Below are 24,399 nucleotides of genomic sequence, written 5' to 3' on the forward strand. Positions count from 1 at the left end.
ATGCTATCAAACGCCAGATGTAATGAGTTTTAGAGTAACAAGAATATGACGTATAAAATAAATCTGTATTCGTTTCCTTGTTTATCCGACAACAGAAAACGGTGAGAAACTACAATCTCTCAGTTGGAGTCTGTTTTTGAAAAAAGTTCCAATGCCAAAACCCAAATCCAACTGCTCTGGGGGCCTGTTTTGCCTGATCAGCTTTGGTTTTCTGGAAATTCATTCAGATGCAAGAAAAAAAAAAAAGATTTACTCATTTTAAACAAATTATTTTCCAGTCGAAGCAGGTTTTCTGATTACAGAATCAATTACACAGTCCGTACTCACAATATTAAACTATACACATTAGTTGGTGAGTTAAAAAGTTGAAAGCGAACTTTCCTCCTATCAGAGCCACTGCAAACGGGGAACTTGTTTGTGTGTGGTGCAAATCTGGCATCCTTCATGTCCCGTCATTTTACAATTATTTGCATAATTCACTTTCAAGGAATCAAAACAAAGAGATTTGCTGCAGCTGTAGGGGAGACAACTGACATGTTCATACACAGGTACAAGGAAAACAAGGAGAAACATAAATCAATATGTGCCCTTGTACAATTTTCTGTCAAGTTGTCACCATTTCTGTCCATATTCGTTTTATGCACATTTGTTTTTTTTCTCATATGATTGCTTTAAAATGATCTTTCATGTACACTTTTCATACATTTGTACTTTGCATGTTCTCAAGCAGAAATTTGTACTTTGGAGTACCTTTATAAGTTTAGTTAAAAGCTGTAATAAAACAGTAAAGCGTCACTTCATCCAGATTCTGCATACAAAAAAAAGAACCATCTGAAGCATTTAGGTAGTGCAGACTACAGTTATTTGGGGGGAGTTGGGAACAAAGCACCTGTGAGCACAGGTTACATTCAGCCGGCCATTAGATTTTCCCCTCCCTAATAAAATATAGTCTGCTGTTATTATAGTCACAGTCCCCCGTGTGTGCTCAGTGCCATGTCTGTGGTGTGGGTCAGCAGAATAGTCAACGATGGCTGTGGCCTTGTCTCTGTGGGGAGTTGAACTTTCCCACTAACTCAGCACTGCTGATTTTCTCCTCACTGAAGAGGTGAGCGCCGTTCACTCCTGAGTAATTACACTCGTTATCTTCCCTGCTAGCTACAGAATGGAATGGAAGCTGAGGAATGTCATGTGAAAAATACTTTGATGGCATTCGAGCACAGAATAAAAAGAAATTGGAATTTATTTTTTGATTAATTAAAAAAAATGCACATTTCAAGAGGAAAATATCAATTACATCACCTGCAGCAATCTCCCAGCAGCAATCGATACTTGCTAGGTGAAGTAAGAGAGACGATGTGTGCACTTACGCATGAGACACAGCATCCTGACTTCATTGATTATTTAAATCTCCTGACACGACAACAGGATCAGCGAGGATCTAATGTTAATTAATGTTCTGTGTTCTTGTACACATCCTAAAGATAACACACACAGTTCAGGTTCATACAGTGAAATTGTTTGGAGTAAAGCAGCCATCCTCCTGATAAATATCCTGGGCTGCATCAGAGCTGTTCAGAAATATTTATCTCAGAGGCTAAAAGTTTAATTTTGTTTGCTCCGGAGAGTTTCTTCTGTCCTGTCAAGTTTATGTTACACAAGGGCCTAGAGGGGAACCTTGGCGCAACATGAAAATTAGACTTCCTCCCTAAAAGGTTTTATTTAAAATCACAGAAACTTGAAATGCTGTCAGTCTGGCTGAAGTAGAAAGGAGAGCCCACAGGAACTGAGAGGAGACGGCCTTTAAACTGCTGGCTTGGATGCTGGACCAATCAGCTCCCTGGACAACCTCACACTCACACAGTCATTCACTCAAACACACCTGCAACCAATCTCACACACACACACTCAGATAACACAGAGGGATTAAAGCACATATATTTATAAAAATGTTCATACAACCTCTGGGGTCATAACAATTCTAACTTCAGCTCTTATTTTTCTCATTAAATGCGCCACAACATTTGTTACAGTGACATTACTACATGGATGGAAAACTTCAAATTAACTGAACGCAGCCTTTCTAATCACTAAACCGTGTTTACATGCATGCGCGTGTTGTGAACCCACCTGTGTGGGCACTGTCTGAATAACGAGCGCTTGAAATAGCAGGAAAAATACTTCACCACTGACTTCAGACCAGGTTTTTTGTTGGTCTATTGCACAATCGCTCTCTCCTGCCTCAAGATAGTAATGTGACAGCAGTGTGCCCGACCACACCTAATTTTAAGACCCAGCACACCCATAGAGGTGAGATAAGGCCACATAATCTACAAAATGAGCATTATGCTGTGTTGAAGACTTGAAACTTGAAACTAGTGAAGGTCATTAGGAAAGTAAGGTGATGAATCAAGTGAAAAGTAAGGTCACTTCTGCAGGTTTAAGGCGCGTCTGCGATCCGGAAGCTTCGTTCTTGTTTTATGCAGACAACTGTTCCATATTTTTCACATAAATAAGTTATTTGCTCATATAATATGGCCATAATGCAATGTCTGACTGGTCTAGTATGATATATATAAAAACCCTGCGTTTTTTAATCAAACTGATCAGCAGGATTCTTACAGGCTGACCAACGTCTAAGAAAACGTTGACTCTAAATTACCATCTCTCTCCTCAGGATGCATAATGCTACCGCTTCAGTACCAACACAGTTGGGGACCAGTAACATAAATATTTGAAGTAGAACTACCTACAAGTATTTACTTATGTCATTCACTATATTCATCACCATTTCCCATTAAATGACCAGTGGGGAATATGGAGCTGGCAAAAGGGACTGAACTGAAGCAATAAATTCCACTTCCTGTCAGTATCCATGTTACCGTGGCTAATGCCTGACAGCCTCGGGGCCAAGAGCAAGCCGTGTTACACAAGCACTCTGCCATGGAGAGCTGCTTTATCATACTATAAGCAGCAGGGAAAGAGGGAGGCACAGGAGGAGTATAGATTTATATTATGTGCATTGTTAACACAGATGGGGTCTATAGGAGGAGGTGGGGAGAAAGGTAATCTGAATACATTCACCCATCTGGAGTGGATCTTTCGTCCGTGTCGTTCCTTTCTTCTTATTTGAGATGTTTTTGTGTCATACCTGCTGTATCCGTTGTGCCGTTAGTTGCCCTGCATTTCACTGACATCCTCCTTTCATCATTTCAAATCTAACCTTTCTAATTTTTCTATTCAGTCATCAGTCCTTTTCTCACATTTCTGATTCATTCTTTTTTAAAGAGTGTTTTTAAGTGGTGCTCTGAATGTTTCTCAGTCTGAGCCGGGTATGTGACAAGTGACTTGCCCTGGAGATCATAAGATCTCATCTCTCTGTGCTCAACAATATTTCACAACTTTTCTATTACATACAGGTATGAAAGACCTGCAATTACTGGCTGCTTAAACTTGTGAATTTAACGTTGCTATTTAAAAAGAAGAAGTTAAAAAGGCTAAAATCATTCAGTATAACGTTATAAAGAAGACTGAAGATGATCAAGTTCAGGGCAAGAATAAAACTTGAGGAAGATGTGCTGCTAAAAGTTCTACTGGAAGCAAATACTGGCTGATAACATTTTTGGCATCTTTCATGAAATACTTGAAAAGAAGCACAGCCAAGATACAAGGCAGTTAGACAGCGAGGGGACAAATGCCACTCTGTGTGCTCCCTGGCACAGTTTTCATCCAGAAATAGATCTGGATCTCACTGTCTCACTCCTCACCCCATCAGACAAATGACAAACCTTTCAAGTTCAATCAGGCCTAACCTGGCCTATGGCAAACAAGCGACCTCATGCAGCTCAAATATTGGATGTATTTCAGGTTATTGACACTGCGGACAGGTTATCAAGCTTTGTTTGCCTAGATCACTGGCACAGTGACAGAATATCTGGTGGAAAACAATGGAGTTTAGCTGCAGCAGTCATCTCTTTTCTTTTTTTTTAACCTAATGCACATCTTACTGATGGCTGTATTTGACCCTGCTTCAATTGATTATGACACATGATGTATGGTTGACAAATGCAGAAAATGCATTGAAAAAGAGCACAGTTTGCCAGTTGAAGTTCAATTTAAGGGCACTTCAAATGCCATACGGATTTAGAAAGTGGATTGACCCTTTGCTAAGCCCTGGCCTCTTCAATATTGTTGCTCTGCCTCTTAGGTTTTCCTATCTGGCACGGCACTAAAATTTGTTTTTGATTTCAGACAAAAGCTGCTCCTCATTTTTTTTAGCTGTTGCTCATGACCATTCTTTGAACTGTAGCTAGATAGCAAGCTAATTAACAGAGTTTGTAAGTTTGTTGAATACACTGAATCTGGCTGACACGGTGTTAAACTAAGAACCTTGCAAGAGTGGTGAATACTACATTACATAATATTATGCTTAAAGATTGAGGTTAAAGCCACATGTCCTGGGAAAAATGTCAGCATCCTCACTTGTTGATGAGCCATGTAGTATTGTGAGAGCGAAAAACCCATTTTGGATATTTAAAAAAAAATGTAGTTAATACAACACAACTCTACATGTTGCTTGTCTTACAATGTATTTCACTTCTACAACTAAAAATCTTTAAGGGTGAGGACTTACCCATGAGTTTGACCAATACAACGCTATCCTGGGTATGGCCTCCATGACTGACTTCAACACAGGGGGATGATTCACTCCTGAGTTATTATTTGATTCCTGTATGATTCATCCTCGTCTTGCTCATCAGCTATTTTAAAATTTCTGTTATGTTCAAGTTTAATGAAAGGTTATGGATAGAGAAGAGGAGCTATTCAAAATACTTTTTATGTTCTGTTTTGGAAAACAAATTCAAAAACTAAAACAGCTTTCAATTGTGTCAGTCCTTGGGGAGGTCATGCAAACCAAGATTGCAACCAATTCACAAATGTCCCAAATTGCTATTATGAATTTGTTATTGTTATTTGAAAGGATCTTGACCCGTGTACAATTATACAGAAAAATGTATCGTGTTTTTTTTCAATGTTCAAAAATAACCAATGACTAAGAAAATACAGCATCAGATCCATTTAAAGCAACAAGATGCAACTTTCTGGAGAAAGATTGTTGATTGTTGAGTCCTTAGTACCTTAGTTGTCAAATACTGATGCTTTTGATTGGATGGGTGCTCCAAATTTAATGGTAATTGTTTGTAATTGGATGTAATTACAAAATTCTGTGAAAATCCATCCATAGCCTTTACATTGCAGTCTGAACCAAAGTGATGGGCTGACATCCTGCTAGCAGGGCTATAGATAAAGAGCAACAAGTCCTTCAGCCAACGAGAGGCCTAGCAAAGCTGAGAGCATTTCCACTCTATTGTAATCCAATCCGCCCAATGCATATTTTTAATCCAATTAAACGTCATGAAAGAATTACAAAACTGCTTTGCTGTATGCCTCAAACAAGTCTCTCAGAAACTAAACCAAAACTTCTCTTTCATCATTGAACACATAAAGAAAGCAAATTAATTACCAATGTGGCTGTTTGGACATTTGCACTGTGCATTGAAAAGTGTTATGCTGCAAAATCCAGTCCTCATAAGCTGTTAGTGGAGCAGCTCAAGTGTTGCTTTGGGATTTATTATTTCTGTTATTCTAACTCTCACAGGAAAATGAATTTTCTGTCTAAGTACAATGCAAGTACAGCTGCATAAGGGAGACATGAGAGTGGAAGGCATTATTGTCCTGTAATATTTTTATCAGCATGCACAAAGCTGAAGCTTTACCATCCCTGTACTGTCAGCCCAGTAGTGATGGAAGAAATTGGGAATGATGGTCACTGCCATTGTGGATGATTAAACGTGAACGAATGAGCACACACAAAGAAACGCGGCTCCCACCGTGCTGCGCTTTGTCGCTATACCTTTCTCCCAATGGAATAGAGGATGAGAGGCTGCCACCAGGCAAGTGTCACAGTGAATGGTAATGAATGGCAGGAAAAGGAAGAAAGTGGAATAGGATAAGAGAAGATGGGAGGACAGATGGAATGGAGAAATGAATAGACGCAGGCAAAGGAGAAAGGAAACACAGGTGTAGATGAGAATAGAGTTGGACTGACAATAGGGTCAGACTCTTTTAAAATGACAGTTGTAAGATGTTGGTCGTGGGCTCACAAAAGCCCTGTGAAGAGAACCTTTCCAAATGTGTCACGTCTAATATAGGCATCACAAAGAGTCTGCTTTAAATTCCAAGAAAGGTGTTCTACATCTGTCGACAAAAAGAAAGAGGCAGCACATTTTCCACATAGCAAAAGGGAGTGAAAACACAAGAGGTAGCATGTGCATGATTGTCTTTGCCCATGACACAGGGAGCAATTCAACTCACATAAACCAAGGTGACATGCAGCATCTGAATGTTTTGGGTGAAGACCAAACCTTTTTTTTTTTTAATAAGCTATTATTCATTGATTAACCACACCACAGCTGTGACTGACACAATCAATGCATGCACTCATTGTAATAGCAGCCTTATACAGGGCTTTTATTGACTAGGCTACTTATCTTATTTTCTCAGCACAATAATAATATTTGGGCTTGACAGGAGATAATAATAGAAAAAGGGATAATGGAATAGACGTGGGAAATATCTCTTTTACTCCTTGATAACTCACCTGGTAGTATCGTAATGTTTCTAATTGGCAACATGTTCTCTCTTCCAACTCGACAAATATGGCAGATTGGTCAGTGACCTTAAGCTTCAAACTATTATCCTCTATCACTCCTCTGACGTCAGTTTTGCAACATGAAGGGCTGTTTGGTCAAGTTAGGCACAAAATCTACTTGCAACATCTGATTAGACTTTTAAAATGAAGCTTGCTGAAAAAAAAAACACATTATGACATCTTACGACTTTTGGACTGTTATTATCGTTGTCAAAGGGTTGTGGTTTGGTTAGGTTTAGGCAACAAAACTACATAGTTAGGTTTAGGCAACAAAACTAATTGGTTAGGTTTAGGCAACAAAACTACTTGGTTAGGTTTAGGCAACAAAACTACTTGGTTAGGTTTATCCAACAAGACTAAATGGTTAGGTTTAGACAACAAAACTACTAGGCAACAAAACTACTTGGTTAGGTTTATCCAACAAGACTAAATGGTTAGGTTTAGGCAACAAAACTACTAGGCAACAAAACTACTTGGTTAGGTTTATCCAACAAGACTAAATGGTTAGGTTTAGGCAACAAAACTAAATGGTTAGGTTTAGACAACAAAACTAATTGGTTAGGTTTAGGCAACAAACTACTAGGCAACAAAACTACTTGGTTAGGTTTAGACAACAAAACTAATTGGTTAGGTTTAGGCAACAAAACTAAATGGTGAGGTTTATCCAACAAGACTAAATGGTTAGGTTTAGGCAACAAAACTAAATGGTGAGGTTTATCCAACAAGACTAAATGGTTAGGTTTAGACAACAAAACTACTTGGTTAGGTTAAGGCAAAAAAATGACTTGGTTAGAAAAACATCCTGGTTTGTGCTATGTAAGTCACATCACTTACATAACTTATGCTACATAATTCAAAAACGTTATCTTAGACTTACATCAGTGTTGACACACACACAATACATGACTGTTGGTCTCCTTTGGGGAAAGTCCTCTATGTGAACCACCAGAACACCCAAACCATCACCTAGTTAGGACTTTTCTTTCTCTTCATGCTACAACACTAGAGGGAAGATTCAAGAAATGACACGCAAGGGATTAATTAGAAGCACAGGGCCACCGACAAGGCTGCCGTACCTGACACAGTGGGAAGGAGGACAGCCATAAATAGTCAACAAAGATGACAGTGTGAGTCAAGTTTTCTGTAAACATAAGAAAGGTGTCAAATATAAAAACAAGTTTTCATTTTGTAATGATACTTTTTATCTCAGCATGCAACACAGAAGAAAAAAAAAAAAAAACAATACTCATATTCATCATTTACACCAACATTCACTGAACATACTAATGGGATAAGTTTGGATTCCATCACAAGCTTCATTTTGTGATTCAGTGTCAGCATTGTTAGGCAGCCGGCATCTGAATGAGTCATCATTATCAGCAAGTGGAGAGCAACCGGTCCCACAGTAATCACGCAGGCTTCCCTGCTGGTTGGAATTGCTAATGGAGTTTCAGGTGCCTGATTTACTGCCCCCCCCCCCTCCCTATGACAAAGCCGTCCCCTAATGTTATGCTATTCTAGACTCCCGGGATTGTATTAAGTGTTGAGAATGTCAAATGGCAGCGTGAATGCCCATAACTAAAGCTAATTAGCAAGGCCATTTGTTGCTACTAGATGTGTGTCCGTGTGTGTGTCCTCGATTGTGCTTAATATGGATTTGGGAGCATGCAACCTTGATTTTGAATATGGGTTAGGGTTAGTATGATGTACTGTTAGGGTTGATGTGTTTTTCGTTTACAGCAGCAAAGACATTTACCATAGAGCAGGGTCTGAATGCAGTAATGATTGAATGCCCTGTTTTCTGTCTTCCTCTGCCGTCGAGGAACAGCAATTTGGATCAGGGTCATGTTGATGTTGACGGCAAGTCTAACCTACAAAAAGTGAAACGGTCATGTCAAGGGTACTTAGTGCACACTTTTTTTATTTCTGGCAGAGCTATGCATGAGAGGCAAACAACCTGATATTGACATAGTGTGGCATAACTTTCCCCTGACCGCTCCCCTTTGACCATCAATCACCAAGACGGCCGATTCATCAAGTAGCCCGTCGGTCCAGCCCCCTTGTGACACACAAACGTTTTTCCAATTTAAAATCTGATATTGATGGAGCACTGCGTCTTGCTGCAGCCACTTTGAGCCTTGCTGGGGCCAATATCCTTATCCATATGCTCGCTGTGGTCATAATTCAAGACATACCATTTCCATGCAGGGTTCGGGTAGACAATTCTCTATAGGCAAACTACTGTGACTAAAGAGAGAGAGAGTGAGTGAGAGAAATAACCTTTTTTTTTGCTTGACTGTGCTTCGAACTAGCTGTTCATGCTCTTTCCAGCCTCATCTACACCAAAGGTCTATCCTACTATCATCAGTTTGGGCTGTTAAGAGTTTACAGTGCACCAAAATCCTACCAAATGTCTTCTCCAGTCAGTACGGATTGTTGGAAACAACATAGTCATTGAGCTGAGAGGGAATATGGGAATTTAAGGGCACTGTTGGAGCCTGAAATTCCAACCCAGTCGCTAGAATAAATGTTGTTCAATTTTTAATTTTATGTTGTAACAATGGTTTTTGTACCTTGACATAACCAGACCAGAAAAATAAATATATAAATGTTTTGTTCTATAATATCTGCCCACACCCTGCCCAGGCTACACAAACATGGCTGGAAGATGTCACCTCGAATTGGTCTCAACAAGCTTGGTGTGTAACTGAACACATTAAACGGTGTTACATAATTAGGAGACAAAAAAGAGTTAAAGTTTCAGAAAAACAAACTTAATCAAATTACCGACACATTTTGTAAAGAAATTAGGATTCTTTTCTGAATTAATAGGCTGGCTTGCATTGACCGTGACACTCACACAATTAACACTTTTCACATGCTGCACACCACACGTCCATTTTCTCTTGGCAAACAACACATTTATAATTGGTATTGGCATTTTAAGAGAACACTGAGTCAGTGGCTTTTGTGGCAGCATTATCCCTCCCTCTCCTCTGCACCATGGTGCAGGCAGGCAGGAGTGACAGAGGTTTACTACGGTTACCTGTTGCTCTGAGACTCTGTTGCGAAGAACAGTGAAATTGTATTAGGGTTGTAAAGTCCTCAGATACCCTGGTCAGGTTTGGTCTCCTTATTCATGATGTCTGGAGGTTGGCAGGTATTCTGTTAAACCAAATGTATTCATCATCAACCATGATGACCAACTATTGACTTGACGTGATTATGTTGAACACGAGCCCTGCGGTGGGTAATGTCACAGAATGCCTCCTGATAAAATGCATCGACTTCATCGATTCTCACTGCAAACTAAATTGAAAAGTTGGCAGCTCTTGTTAGAATACATTTTACCATAAAGAACAATCAACTACCATGCACATGCGCTCATCACAGCACTTCACAAGTCTCACAGCACCACTCTGACCTCAAAACAGAGAAAAATTTAAATATTAAATTACAATGCAAGTCTTTATTAGAGTAAAGGAATAGTCCAAGTTACATTATTTTTATATTCTGACAGTTTAGGTTACTGACTACATTTTCTAACAAGTAATGAGTAACTGTATCAGAAAACATTATTAACCCTCCTAAACCTGGGTACTTAAGCCGTTGTCTCACACTTGGCAGCCACCTAGCTGGCACGCCAGCACCATGCCTTCCTCTTCTCCATGATAACGTTAGCTCATATACATGTAATCCTGACATAATTTTATATGTCCATGGTTTACAGAAATGTACATTGACACCATTATTTTTCTGTTGACTGAGCTGGATCATCAGACTGAGAGTCTGTTTAGCTTCATTCATTTTGTGATATGTTAGCTGTTCATGGTCGCCATATTCTTGTTAGAAACAGAAAGCTGTGGTAGCAGCTGGCAGGAGAAGTTAGAGATTTTTAATGGAAATCAATGAAACACTTTCTTTCCAGACTTATTTCTGCCAATATGATTTACAACAACTTGAAAATCTATGTAAATCTAAGGGTGGTGCCAATTTTGTAGCAATTTTTTTTGTTTTAACTACTTATGGATGTAGCTAAGTAGCTAGCAAGCTATGTAGGAGGATGATAACACATTACACAAAATTTGTGCTAAAATACACAAATTGAGAAGAGGGAACACAGAAATGTGTGTTCTGTTTTGCTTTCAACAGCTCCTTAACTTTCTCTAAATGTGTTTCCATCTGACTTTTGTATCATTGCGCAGAGATGAGGTTTCAGTTTGGTAAAATCAAAAAATCAAGTCTATACCACATTTAAGGTTTTCACAAAGTGCCCCATTACCCAGAATCACGTCCATCAAATATTCCAACAAAACAGTTTTTTTTTATTGCACCTCTTTCACACGATTAGTAAAATCTCACTTTAATAGCAGGCTGTTTGACTGTGCACCTAAAAAATGTTGTTGCGTCTTTTATTCCACATCTCTTGACTGCCCTTGAATTGCAACCATCAGAAATTCGAACCCCCACAGCTTTTGTGACTTTACTTTAAAATCTGCGAATGGCAGATGCTCGGTGTTGATTATGTTTGACAAGCCTGTCCTGCAAATATCATAGGCATTTCAGAGATTGGCATTACACAAGCTCCTTTCAGCTCTCAAGGCTACTCGTTCCTCTGTGCATGATGACATCAAAGTAAGGAGCACTGTGTCAAGATCAAACAAGCCAGGAAATCAGTGAAGCAAAGAAGGAAGTGTTCTGATGTACGTATTGACAAGAGCTTACAAGAGTTTATGAGGGTTATCAGTTAGAAAGGGATGCTGAACAGAGACAGTTTCCTTTGCATCTTCTGTGTTCAGGACATGGCAAGTAAACACAGCAATAACTTGTCTTGGATTCAGCAATTACAAGTCAGTTGTTGCATCTGTTAATCTATGAAAAGTTTAGTCCATCCGTCTATATTGTGTTCATATGTAGCTTTATTTGAGCCAAATCACCTGCATCTGTGAATACTTGTGAATGCAATTGTTCTTTAACCTAATGGCAGAGTTGAAGGGTGTTAGAACCTCAGCTTCACAGCGAGTACTGGCCCTCTAGAGCATGGGGCTAATGTTAAGCTAGCTGTTGATGGTCAGGAAATAACTTAAAAAGGTAAGCTGACTGCTCATTGAGCTGCTATGTCTTATTTTTGATTTCTACATTTGTTAAAGGTAAGTAAGTTATCTTATGCACAAGACGTGCATAGCAGCCTCTGCTATCAGTGTATGAATATGTGTGTGTGAAGCAGTGAATGTGCTAAGTGTTGTAAAGCTCTTATTCAAGGTAACATAGGTTTGATTTGGTTGTCTGTCGATATAACTTCAAGGGAAAATCAGATGATACATCAGGGTGAAGAGGGACTACGTAACTACACGTGACATGAATACAAATTTAATACATTATCTCATCCGTGAACATTTCTGCCTCATTCACGACTGATAGATTTTCATCCACAATGGTGGTTGTTTAACTCCCATGATCCCACACTTCTTCAGGACATTGTTTCATTGTTTTGATTGAGAAACCCCTTGCTGCCGAAGTGACACACTGTGTGTTTGGATACAGAATATTTGACAGATGTGTGATCATTTTGTGTTTATTGGTTACTGACCATTCAGCATTACTGCGGATTTATAGAGACAGCTGTGATCAAAAACACTGAATCATTTTGCTGTCACGATTAAGCATCCTCATAAATAGAACACAACATTTTCAAACTCAGCAACAGTTTAAATTAGCTTCACTATCATTTAAGAGTCTGCACATATAGGGAATTGGTGATCTCCTGCATCTCTCAGTTCGACATCTTGGTGGTCAGTTTGTTTGAACTCCCTTCCTGATGACCTGTGAGCTCCTCCCTGAGGGGAGGTAGTCAGTCGTTGAGGTTGGACTTGAGCAGCTTTCTGGCAAAGCCAAGACACAGTTGACTGCATCTCTCTCTGCTGGTACACAATCTGAGAGTGCTGAGAGAAGAGGCAGCTTTGGACCATTTTAACTACACCTTTCACAGAGCTTGGATGTGTAAAAAATAAAGTAATAAGTAATCCAACTAATTACTCATTTAATGAGTAATATTTAATGGGCATTTAGTAATGGATTTTTCAAGTAACTTGCCCAAATTTGTTTAGGGGCCTCTTTGAATAAGCCAATAAGCATCTGCCAATCGCCTTTTACAATCGTTTTTGTCTTCTTTCGAAGTAGTGTTAAAAATAATATCCAAAATGCACATTTAGGTGTTTATTTCATCATATCATTTAGGAAATCTTGCAATACGAAAACTATAATTGTCTTAATGTCAGTAATAAAGTGGGGATGTTTAATGGTAAGCCAAAAAACATATTTTTTTCCTCACACTAACCAAGGACTTTGTTATCCAAACTTAAAATTAAAAAACTTGTTCTAAGGAAATGTAAAGTTGCTACGTAAAGAAATGTAAAGCTTAATCATGTTCTTGGTTTGAAGAAACGTACAAAGTCAACATTAATTCTGGTGATTAGGTTGAAACAAAAGGTGCATGGTAAAGCAAGAGAGAGCAAGTGAGCACACTGAGGGTAGGAGAGAGATAAAAACTGGATCTCTGGTAACGACATAATGTAATTTTTTTGTAACTCGGGCTAATATGCTATCTGTTGAGTGGAAGTACAGTTTGTTTTTGTATGTACGTGGTCAGACAATAAGTGTGTTTGCCATAAATATGAAAGTTCACATTACACATCTACTGTATTTTGCTGGTTGAAAAGGCAAAAGCGGTTTATTTTTTAAAAAGGCGCACAGACAAGAAGATTGGACAAAGGCCAAGCCCTAAGATCTTTCTGAGGCTTCCCATTGGACGGCCGCCTTAATGGACAGGCAACATTCCACCTCTAAGTGGTTTGACATCTTGCTGCCATAAATAAACGCTAACAGGGACGCTCTATTAGGCTAAACAAGGCTCTGTGTGTCCCTCCAAAGCCAGGAAGCGCCCTCCTAATGGTACACTAATGCCTTTATTGGATTACTCCAACATCTCCTATTCCAGTGCGTCACAACTACAGCATTCTGTTGGATTTGATGGAATGGAGATGGCCTGGGTGGGTTTGATATCACCCAGGCCCAAGATGTCTGCAATTAAGAATATTTCCAGCTGAAGATTATACTCATCTCCGATTACTAAATGCTTTTTTCGCCAACGGACACTGTGAATCTTTTGTACAGTTGGGACAAATATCGTAATACGCTTATGCTTTTTAGGCTTGCCAACATCTGTTCATGAGATTTAAATGGCACTCTCAGGACGGTTGCTTGGCATGTCAAATAAATAAGAGCACTGCGCTGTAAGTCACTTTGAATCAGTGTCCACAAAACTGCACTTTTGGTTTTCATGATGCCAAAGTGTACTTATAGAGGACAGGAGAGAGAAGAGGAAGAAAATAGAAGGTCGGATCTGCAAAACATTAACGGCTAATATAATACTGATTTTTGATATTTCCAAACACACTCGAGCGTTTGCAGAGATAAAAGGCTATTACCATTTCCCCATCACTTACACTGCCCTGGAGGTCACAAATTCTAACCTGCAGGCTACGGAAGCAATTACTGCACATATAATGCAGATGGTGCAACAAAGTACTTAAGAAAATGCTTTTTCCATTAGACAGACACTTTGGTCTCTATGAGGACCTTGGCTCTTGTGTGTCATCCCCTTGGAAATTATGTGTGTGTGTGTGTGTGTGAATGCATTCATGCATTTGACGATCCTCGTGGGATTTTGTGTGTGTTCATGCACATTCTGCGTGTGAAAGGCTATTAGTGACCTTCTCCTGGTGTTTATTGAAGAGAAATGTTACAGAGCTCTTGAACAGCTTTTAGTGGCAGGTTTGCTGATGACCAAAGGTACATTTGTGTACCTGGCATTATGATTCGTTTCCAACTGGCTTGGATGAACTACAATACTGCATTTTTCCAATACATATGGTATATACCAACCAAAACAGATACACAAAGACACACACACACACACACACACACACACACACACACACACATACTCACACTCACACATCCCATGTGTTTTACTGTTCTCATCTTGCATGCTTAATGCCCTGGTAATGGATCCATTGAACGACCAGTTGAGTAGGCCTCTCACACCCAGAGGAGTTTGCTAGTGGTGGTAATGACAACACTGATGGGGGCAGTTGGCTTCAATATCAGCTCATCTCTCCTCATAAATCTCTCCATGCTAAATACAACTGTCATTCTGTCACCACTCCATAACACCACTCCACTGTTTGAAGCAGCATTGTGTGCGTCACCTTCGACAGCTGAACTTTTTTCTCTTACCGTAATTGCTCCCCAGTTCTCAGGAGGGTCTTTAGAGCCACTTGACCAAATGTTCGTGTATTTTCTGACCTTATTTTCTCAAGTCTGAATAAGATGTTGCCCTGTAACCTGGCTATTCCCCATTCATGAGCTGAAATCATAATAGGTCCTGAAACTAGGGCGGTGAAACATAATGGAGACATTATCAACTCCTTATATCTAATGAGAAGTTATGAACAAATTAGAGGGCATTAGGAGTACTTTGGATGTTATGATGGGCATCACTTTCTAATGGGTTCTATAGACTTGACCACTGCTCGCATGGCTAATGATTATGGACCCATCCACCCTGCCTGGTACTGGCTGTTTACTGTGTAAATCACAGCAAGTACCCTGACCCAGAAGGCAATGGAAAGTCTAAGAATAAAACTAAAGAAAAATACAAAACTGAAAACAAACAAGAAGCAACGTAGAACAAACCATGCTTCCAAAGAGTCAAGGTAAAACCCAAATACAGTATAAATGAACAACTGAATCACAGGTGTACACAGAAAAAGGGCAAGAAAACAGACAAAGACAGGAACGTGTACAACATGACACACATCCACATAATAAAACAACAATTAACCAAAAAGCCAAACTGTAACAGACCCAGCATCCACTTTGGAAAATGACTTGCATGTATTTTTCATGACCCCAGGCCATAATAGGTTTAGGTTTGCCTCATTTTGGTGTTAGGTACTAAGCGGATGAAAAACATCTGGTTTTTCCCCTGTAGTCTGTAGAAATTAGAAGGCATAAACTGTGTGAGAAACTGTGGAATAATGCTCGCACTATCTAAGTTCTGGAGCCTTCTCACCTTATCATCAAATACTGTCCTGATTGGCAAAACCAATGCATGTGAAATTCAGTGAGCTGCTCTGCTGGTGTGAGTGGATAAGCACATTCAGCCTGTTAGAGGGTGCTGCCTGTGCTCACGTAACGAGGGCTACAATGCAGAACTTTTTATATTAGTACGTCCCTAAAAAAAAGACTGAGTCTACAGCCATGCTAGTGCTTCTGTAATAAAGCATGGTGACTAAAATGCTTGAATAATCAGACTTTGAAGCTGACAGTTTGTCTTCATTGATGAAGGCACACAGATATGAGCACAATCAGCTCCTGTATCATTTTCATTGCTGTAGTTTGTTTGGCTGCCATGGTTACGTGGAGGCATAACTTGAAAAAGGTGAACCGTCATAAACTCAGAACGCACAACTGCCTTCCCTCTCTCTGCCACTGTCTGAAAGCAACCTGATTATTATTTTTCTTGGCAGCCCTTGGAAGTTGCACTGAGAGGGTATATTGTTCCCAAAGGTCAATATTAAATATTCATGGCAAAATCACATCATGAAAATCAGAATTTGTGACGTCCAAAGCCGATTACCACCCAGTGCTTGTATCATATCACTGTCTTATCACTTTAAAAGAGAGGGCTTGGTCGACTCTGCTTCTTTTGCAATACCAAGCTGAGGATAAGATTTATAATCACTGCTTGTCAGGGGGTGGCAGAAGCTTTGTCTGTAGGGACTGGGTTGCCGGTTCAAGACCCACTCAGACCAGCCAGTACGCCGTGTGGACCTGTAGAGGTGCCAGTTCACCTCCTGGGCGCTGCCCTTGCCCTCGAGCAAGACACAGAACTCCTAACCACCATTTGTTGCACTTGTTTAGCAGCTGTTGTGTACAGCGCAGCCCCCGTCATACTACTCTCCATATGCTGTTTGTGCATGTGTGTTTAATTAATAACATCTGTTTTCTTCTTGTTACATTTACACTGGTTGTTACTGTTTTTAAAAATAGGTATACTTTTATTTTCTTCATGGCCTCTCTAGGACTTTTCACAAGCCAGTCCCACCTAAATCTGGCCACTTGACACCATCGGCTAAGCCAACAGACTTCAGGGGATGTTTGTATATTTACTTGTACTGCACACAAGATTCCTTGTTTCGCAACCAGGTAATCAGGAGAGACTTTTTAGAGTGAACACTAAAAATGTCATTGGCATGTGCATAATGAGGGAATGTAAAAGTCTCTGGCAGTTAGACTCCATCCTAAAGTCGCCATATGTCGTGTGTGGGTCATATAGGACCTAGCAGTGAGGAGAGCAGATTCAAAGATTGACAGCAGTGACATGATTGGCTGATGATTGTTAACTGAAAAGGGAGAAAACAAAGTGCCCATGGTCAGCTGATTAGAGGAAGCAGAGAGAGGTGAGTGGAAAAGATAGTCTTCCTGATTGAACTTCAGCGTCAGTACTCAACTATGCAGAATTTACTATCATTAAATCTGTACTGCAAGTGTTTGAAAGCCTTGTATTTATCACAACATGAAAGTCGCATCTGTCTAAGAGCAAGAAAGGTGTTACCGAACCAATGCCAAGTATGTCGTGGACAAGAATAGGACAAGTAAATGCTTCCTTGAAAACAACAGTTGCTTTATTCTGTGTTAATTTCTTTCACTGATGTACAACTGATGCAAATTATATGATCCCTAGTTTTACACTTGACTTCTCAACTACTAGCTGTTGAAGGGATTTTAATGTATGAGATCATTAAGAATAAAAGTTCCTTCTCCAACCCAGTGGCCACAATGCTCTTTTCATTTGGCGTAACAAAGTACAAAAAGTGAAATGCTATTGTTTGCCCTGTTAGCGAGTAATTAGATAAAGAGTGGACCATACATTCACTTCTGGGGAGCCTTTCAGAAGTCAAAGTAATATTCTGAGAGGGTGACTTTGCATAAGGGAGAGGGGGCCGAAAGGGCTAGTGCCAAAGTATCTGGTACCCTGAGGTCTTGAGAAGACTTTAGGGTGAAGTTGCCCTAAATAACTGACAGTAGACTGATGGATGTACAACAGAGCAGGGGGCTATTATTGGACACAAGGTGACTTCTGCAGGGCTATTTTCTCAGTCCTCTTCACGGGCGTATTCTCATATCTGGTTCATCTGTCGGAGTGAGGAGATGAAACCTCTGAGATGGCTATCCATAAACGGCTCAAATGAAAGATTAGCACTGAAGTTGCTGGGGGGGAAAAGCAAAAAAAAATCACCCAATCAAAGAAGTTGAAGCCTACAGACTGAGGCAGTTAAGTGTCTCTTAAGGATACTTGGGTGAGCATTCTTTTCTAGGGCACTGAGATGCCAGTGTGACACTGTGAGCATGTGGGTTGGTGTTTCTCGAGGGCTCGCATGACAAAAAATAGCTCTGTGTTGAAATGTTGCTCGCTGGGCATCATGAGCACACAGAGGTTGGATCCAAATTGAATCACGATGCTTGATATCCTCGTCTCAATACAAAACACCAGTCAACAACTAACTGAATTCAAGAAGTAGAAGTTCATGACTGCAATATCTAATTCAAAAAGGTTTCTGGACCCCAAACACTCAACTCAGTGTTCAATCGACACAAAACAATAAAACTTCTTAACATAAACTGTCTTATTTTGTAAAACTAGAAGAGCACTTGAAGAGCACAGACCTCCGTCAAGGCCAGTAGCCCACTCTTCTTAGATATGCAAATCTGCAAGTGCAAACCTCACCGTTGATGTTATTGCTTGTTCTTGTTAAGTTCAAACATTTTCCTTCATATCTCTGGTGAATTTTATTGCAGACAGCTCACATGTGGATGCGAGTAAGAGCATAATTGGTAGGGTTGAATTGATAACGATACCAGTTTTGAAATGCTTCTGCAACGGCCTGAAATGCGGGATTGGATATCGGTGAGTACACCACCTCATCTTTGCATCGATTTATTAGAAGCAGGCCTCGCTACTTCCCAGCAAGCGTCCCTTACACTTGCTGTAAATCTCAAACTTGGATTCATCTGTTTTTTTTCTCCGTCATTCACTTTGAAATTCTGGTATTTCGTCAAGTGTTTGGCCTTGTTTCCTTTTAAGACCGCTTTAAGACAGCCTTCGTTTGACAGTTTGTGCTAATTGGACTCTTGTTTTCTTTATTCAGCAAAGTCTTTAAAAGTACTGGTGTCAGATGGTACACAAAGTTCAGGGATTAGAAATGGTATTAAGAAGAAAAATATGTGTGTATTTACGTTTTCATAGCCACACCTTAATCTAAGGAAAGAGGGCTGTTACAATTGTAGCGGTTCTGAGATGAAATCAGTTCCCATTTTCTCCATAATGACTAATGACAGTTGCACATGTTCTGTCACCGTTCAACTTTGCTACTAGATTTTAGGATGTATGGCCTTTATTCTGCCATGGCCTAATGTCCTATCCCGCAATGTTAACGAAAGTGAAAAATTATGTTCATCCAACTCGTGGTTCAGATCTGCTCCAACATTTAAAGGGTTCTTCCTTGGCCTGCCTGCAGCCTCAGCTCTAAGTTTCATGAAAATCCGGTCAATAGTTTTTTCCGTAATCCTGCTGACAAACAAACAAACTAAGCCGAAAACATAACCTCCTTTGGCAGAGGTAATAAACATCGAAACACTGAGCATTTTCTAATTTTCTGAGCTTTTCTTCATGATTGGATGATTAATCTCCCTCACGCATTGTGTGTACCTTTTTACTGTATGTGTGGTAAATATCCATCATCATTTCACAGTGTCTAAATTTTCCCATTTTATTTGCTCTAATCCCTTGCAGCAGGGTCAAGAGAGGGGAGAGGAGCAGAGGGAGAGTTGAGGGAGAATAATGCCATTTCAGGATAGGCCTTATTTAATTTACTGCAGGTCGATAGAGGTTCTCCAATTGCCTCTCCCAGATTAATAAGTAACCCACACGCGCTGTCCATCACTGTCCATCTCCCATTAGGCCTCTGAAATGGGGGCCCAAATTGCCTGGCAAGGTTGACTCTGATGGAAAACACACTCTCTCACTCCTTTTCTCTCTCCATCACCATCCATTTCTCTCTCCCTCACGTTTCCCTTTCTGCTATTGGGTTTCATTTTTTAAGATGTGCTCGCTGCAGAGCAAAACTGTTAAAAAAATCTATTCAAAAATGTGATCATTCATACATGCCTTGTGAGAATGAGTGAAAAGGGCACATGAGCTGTTCATCTTTTACTTCTTTGCATGATATTTTAAGCCATGTTTGGCATTAAATGAGCTCACCAGAGAGAGAGAGAGAGTTGTGGATGTCGGTAAATTGATCCTGGACTTGCTACAGAGAGCTACACAACATTAAGTGTCCAGGACACCTGCTTTCTGGAAATGTGATGCCTCAGAGTCCAATCAGAGTCCAATCTCTGAGCTGCAGTAATGCCTGTGAGGGAGCAACACCTTTTCACTATTGGGTGGTAACTCTCCTGCACAGCTCTACAACAGCATTTTGATGGAATAACTGCTCCCTCTGACAGTAATTGTCACTTTTCTTGGCAGCCCTTGGAAACTGCAGGAAAAAGATTCATTTGTACAGAGTCACACACAAAAAAATATGATAAATTCTGGGACAACTTGGTTAATTATAGTATCCTGCATGTGATATTAGCTTATGATTCCATCTCATCTATTTCTTTAATACATTTGTCAGGAAAACTAAGCGAGAAGTGAATGAAAGTGTTTATGTTGTTGGCCCACCGCAGCGCTATATATGACTGACACGCTCTCTTTTATAATCTGTTATAGGTTTTAGGACTCAGGATGCCTCTTTTAGTCAGACTGCACACATACAGCCACGATCCATAATCACACGACTCAGTCAATAACATGTTGGGTTAAAGCCTGGGAATTTAGATTGCAGTATTGACTTCTTACAGAAATCTTCTCCATTTTACCAGGATGACAGTGGCAGCGCAGGATTTCTAGTTTATGTGTGTTGTGTGTTCACATGAAGGAGGCCACTGTGAATACTGACAAAGAAGCCTACTTTTCCAAAAGGCAACAATATTGGTGCATCTGTCGTAGCTGTTCAATGGTAATTCAACTAAATCATATTTTTTGTCTGCATATGAAATTTCATTTTAATATAGCAATATACCAAAACATCCTCAAACCTAATAGGACAAAATAAGTCGGCTGTCAGCGTCTTTCAAACAACCCACCCCCAACTTGTCAATGTAAGCAGCTTGGCTGGTGGCCTTAGGCTTTAAAATATGATGATCTACTTACTCCTCTAGCATCACTTTTTCATGTGAAGGTGGTCAAGGGGAGCGTACCTATGTTCCCCGGGTCCTATGTTCCCCACTGTTGCCGGGGAACATAGGACCTTTTTTCTAAGAAAGGGTCCTAAGTAACTAACCCTAACCCTTTTGGGGGAAAGCGGGGAACATAGGACCCTTTTTCTAAAAAAGGGTCTTATGTTCCCCGGTCACATACAAAGTGGGGAACATAGGACCCGGGGAACATAGGGATGATCCCGTGGTCAAGTTAGCACTAAAACGTTACATGCAACATCAGGTTAGACTTTTAAAATGAAGTGTACTGACAACAGTTCACAAAGTATGACATATTATGACTTCTGGACTTCTTAGGTTTCAGCTCCAAAGCTAGTTGGTTAGGCTCCAAAACTATGTGGTTAAATTCAGGCTCCAAAAATGTCTTTGTTAGGTTTCGGCTTCAAAGCTAGTTTGTAGTTTTTGGACCCCAAAACTATTTGGTTAGGTTTAGGCAACAAAGCTAGTTTGTTTGGTTTAGGACAAGTTCCCCGGAGGGAAAGTCCAGTGTATGAGCCATCCAGCCGTCCCAACCATCCCCTGACTCGGGCTTGTCTCACTCTTTATACTACTGCACTAGAGGGCCGCTTCAAGAAGTGACGCTAGAGGGGTAACTTCAGCGTCGAACATAGAAACGTAGGGCCACTGACCAGGCTGCTGAATTTGACGCGTTGGAAGTGAAAACAGGCCGCTCACTCAAAACTGGAAGTTTAATGTAGCAGAAATACTCAAAGTACCTCAAAATTGTATAGTCCAGTGCATGGAGTACATTGAGTTACATTCAATAACTGGTTATTCTAAATTGTGACACTCAGATTTGTATTTTTACTGCAAATATATTGGTTACAAATATCAGTTATGGGTCTCCTTGATTACTAATAAAACCATATTGGCCGATCCCTAACATATACGTATCTGCAGAGAAACAAAAGGTAATTTATTTGCTTTAGTCATTTGTTAACTATGGTATAACTATGTTAATACATCTTCATTTTTTGTGCTTCAAAACCAATTGATGGCAATCAGGTGGATTTATGTTTGAAGGCTGCACGATGTTTTGGCTCTTGTAGCAGATAATCCAGCAGAGACTGATGCTGAGGATGTGAGTGATGATAACACATTATCTCCCCGCACCAGCTGAGTTGAATGAGGATTCTCCTTCAGACTCAAAGAATAGGGATGAAGAGACAGAGGAGCCAGATAAAGAAAAACAACAGAGGTGGTACATGCTCCTTTTTAGGTAACTCGACAAAGAGAACAACAGCGTTGGTCTCTTAAAGCGCTTTAAATGGCCTTTGTTTACATTTTGTTCAGTTCTGCAAATAATGGCTCTGTTCTTTCAGGAGCAAAGGCATTGTTGTATCATAAAACTCGTAAGAAGAAGGCAAGGGGTGAGACACTGAGTTTAATTTTCTGTGTCCGCCCACATGTGACAAAAACAATATCTAAATGGATGTTAAAGAGTCACAGGACACTTTTCTTTAACATACACCATATGTTCATTTCTTTTGAGAACAGGAATATGAACAAAACAAAGAAGACGAAAAAAGAACAAATTACAGCTGATAAGGCACATCTGGTATTACTAATACCAATAAAAACAGTCATGATTCAATTAAATTCAAAGCAGTTTGTTTTAAAAAAAAAATACAAAAGTATTCACAGCCAGGTGCTTCACATCGGACACAGCACATTAGGGCCCACCCTGAAAAGATTTCAGTTCAGGGTCCCATGTTGGAACACTCTCCTCAATCTTCATAATAAAACCTCTCCAGATGTAATGTGTTTGCCATTCTCTCAACCACGTATCATACGTGGATACAGCTTCCGTTTTCCACACTTGCAGAATTAAAAGTGTAATTTATAACGTTCAGCCACTTAATGAGGCACTCTATTTCCTTTTTACTATTGCATTCACGTCACGCTGCTGTTGTTCGAATCTGCTCCCTCAAGTGGTTGCCATTTTGATGCACTACCTCCCTAAGTTGATGTTGACGAAACGCACAAACCACATGGTACCAACGACGTTACGCTATTAACTACTATTAACACTACTTACTTTGTGTAAGAACTCTGACGGTTGGGTTCAGCTTCTAACAGAGATAAACAAAACAATCATTTTGGACGCGATTCAATTTTTAAAAAAATTGAGAATTAATCAGTCATAATAATGTTTTTAAGGAAAATAGATACTTTGCACCTTTCCACAGGCTCTCTAGATGATTTGTCGCCATACAAATGTTGTCAATATGACCATTTTGCAATCATCATTCCACATTAAACAGCCAGTTTTTCATGTTTATTTGCACAAAATTAGAAGCTAGCTGCAAGAGTCTCCACCTCTTCTGAAAAGCCTCTGAGAAACAAGTTGACTGCATGACTAAAAAGATTGTGTTAAATAACAGATTATATACCACTTTTGTGTGTTGTTATTACTCTTTTTTGAGGATATCACAAACCTTTCTGTCAGTGAGGAAGAATTTTTCAGTAATCTCACATTAAAAGAACTGAAGGAGGTTAGGGTTGTTGTGTTCTGAACATTTCTAATCACATGTTTTTCTCTTTTTTACACAAAAGAAATTACTCCAGCTCTATTTTTGTGTGATGTTTGTTTCACTGAAAAGCTACAATAGGCCTCTGGCTCATCTTAGTGTGGCCTTCATCAGAGAAACACAAGCAACCTTGAAGAACAAATAGGAAACATGTAGAGATTCTTTGCATTGTTGAGGGTGTACACTGCACATGAAACAGCCACAGATAAATGCTGAGAAATCCTGTATTTTAGTTTGTTGGTTGGCCCACATCTTTCTGCAGGTATTATACATTTGACCAGATAAGAAAAAACAAATTTCAAGTCCAGGGAATGATCAACATTCTTTGATAATGAATTACTGCTGCCCTGAATTGCATTAGCATCTGTTGTTTGTGTTTTTTGTCTTCCTGGCATCCACGATTCTTCACAATGGCATTATGCATGTGTTTAGGCTCTCCACTGTTGGCTACTAATTCATAAACAAGAGAGGCTGCTCCCATGTGTGATCGCTTACAGTAGTCGGGTCAAACTTCAAGGCTTCCCTTTGTCGGTAAGAGGTTGCTGCAACAGCTTCACCTGTTTTTTAAGCCTGGATGTAGGGACTGTAATGCAGGGTCCCTCATGATGCATTTCTGAACTGCCTAATCCCCTCCGATGCCCCTTGGTTTGGAGATTTTCACATTATGTTATTGCGGGCGCACACTGGGCTCTGTTGTGGGTTTAATGCATA

This window comes from Pagrus major, chromosome 9, assembly GCF_040436345.1.
Source record: "Pagrus major chromosome 9, Pma_NU_1.0".
NCBI classification, from domain to species: Eukaryota; Metazoa; Chordata; class Actinopteri; order Spariformes; family Sparidae; genus Pagrus; species Pagrus major.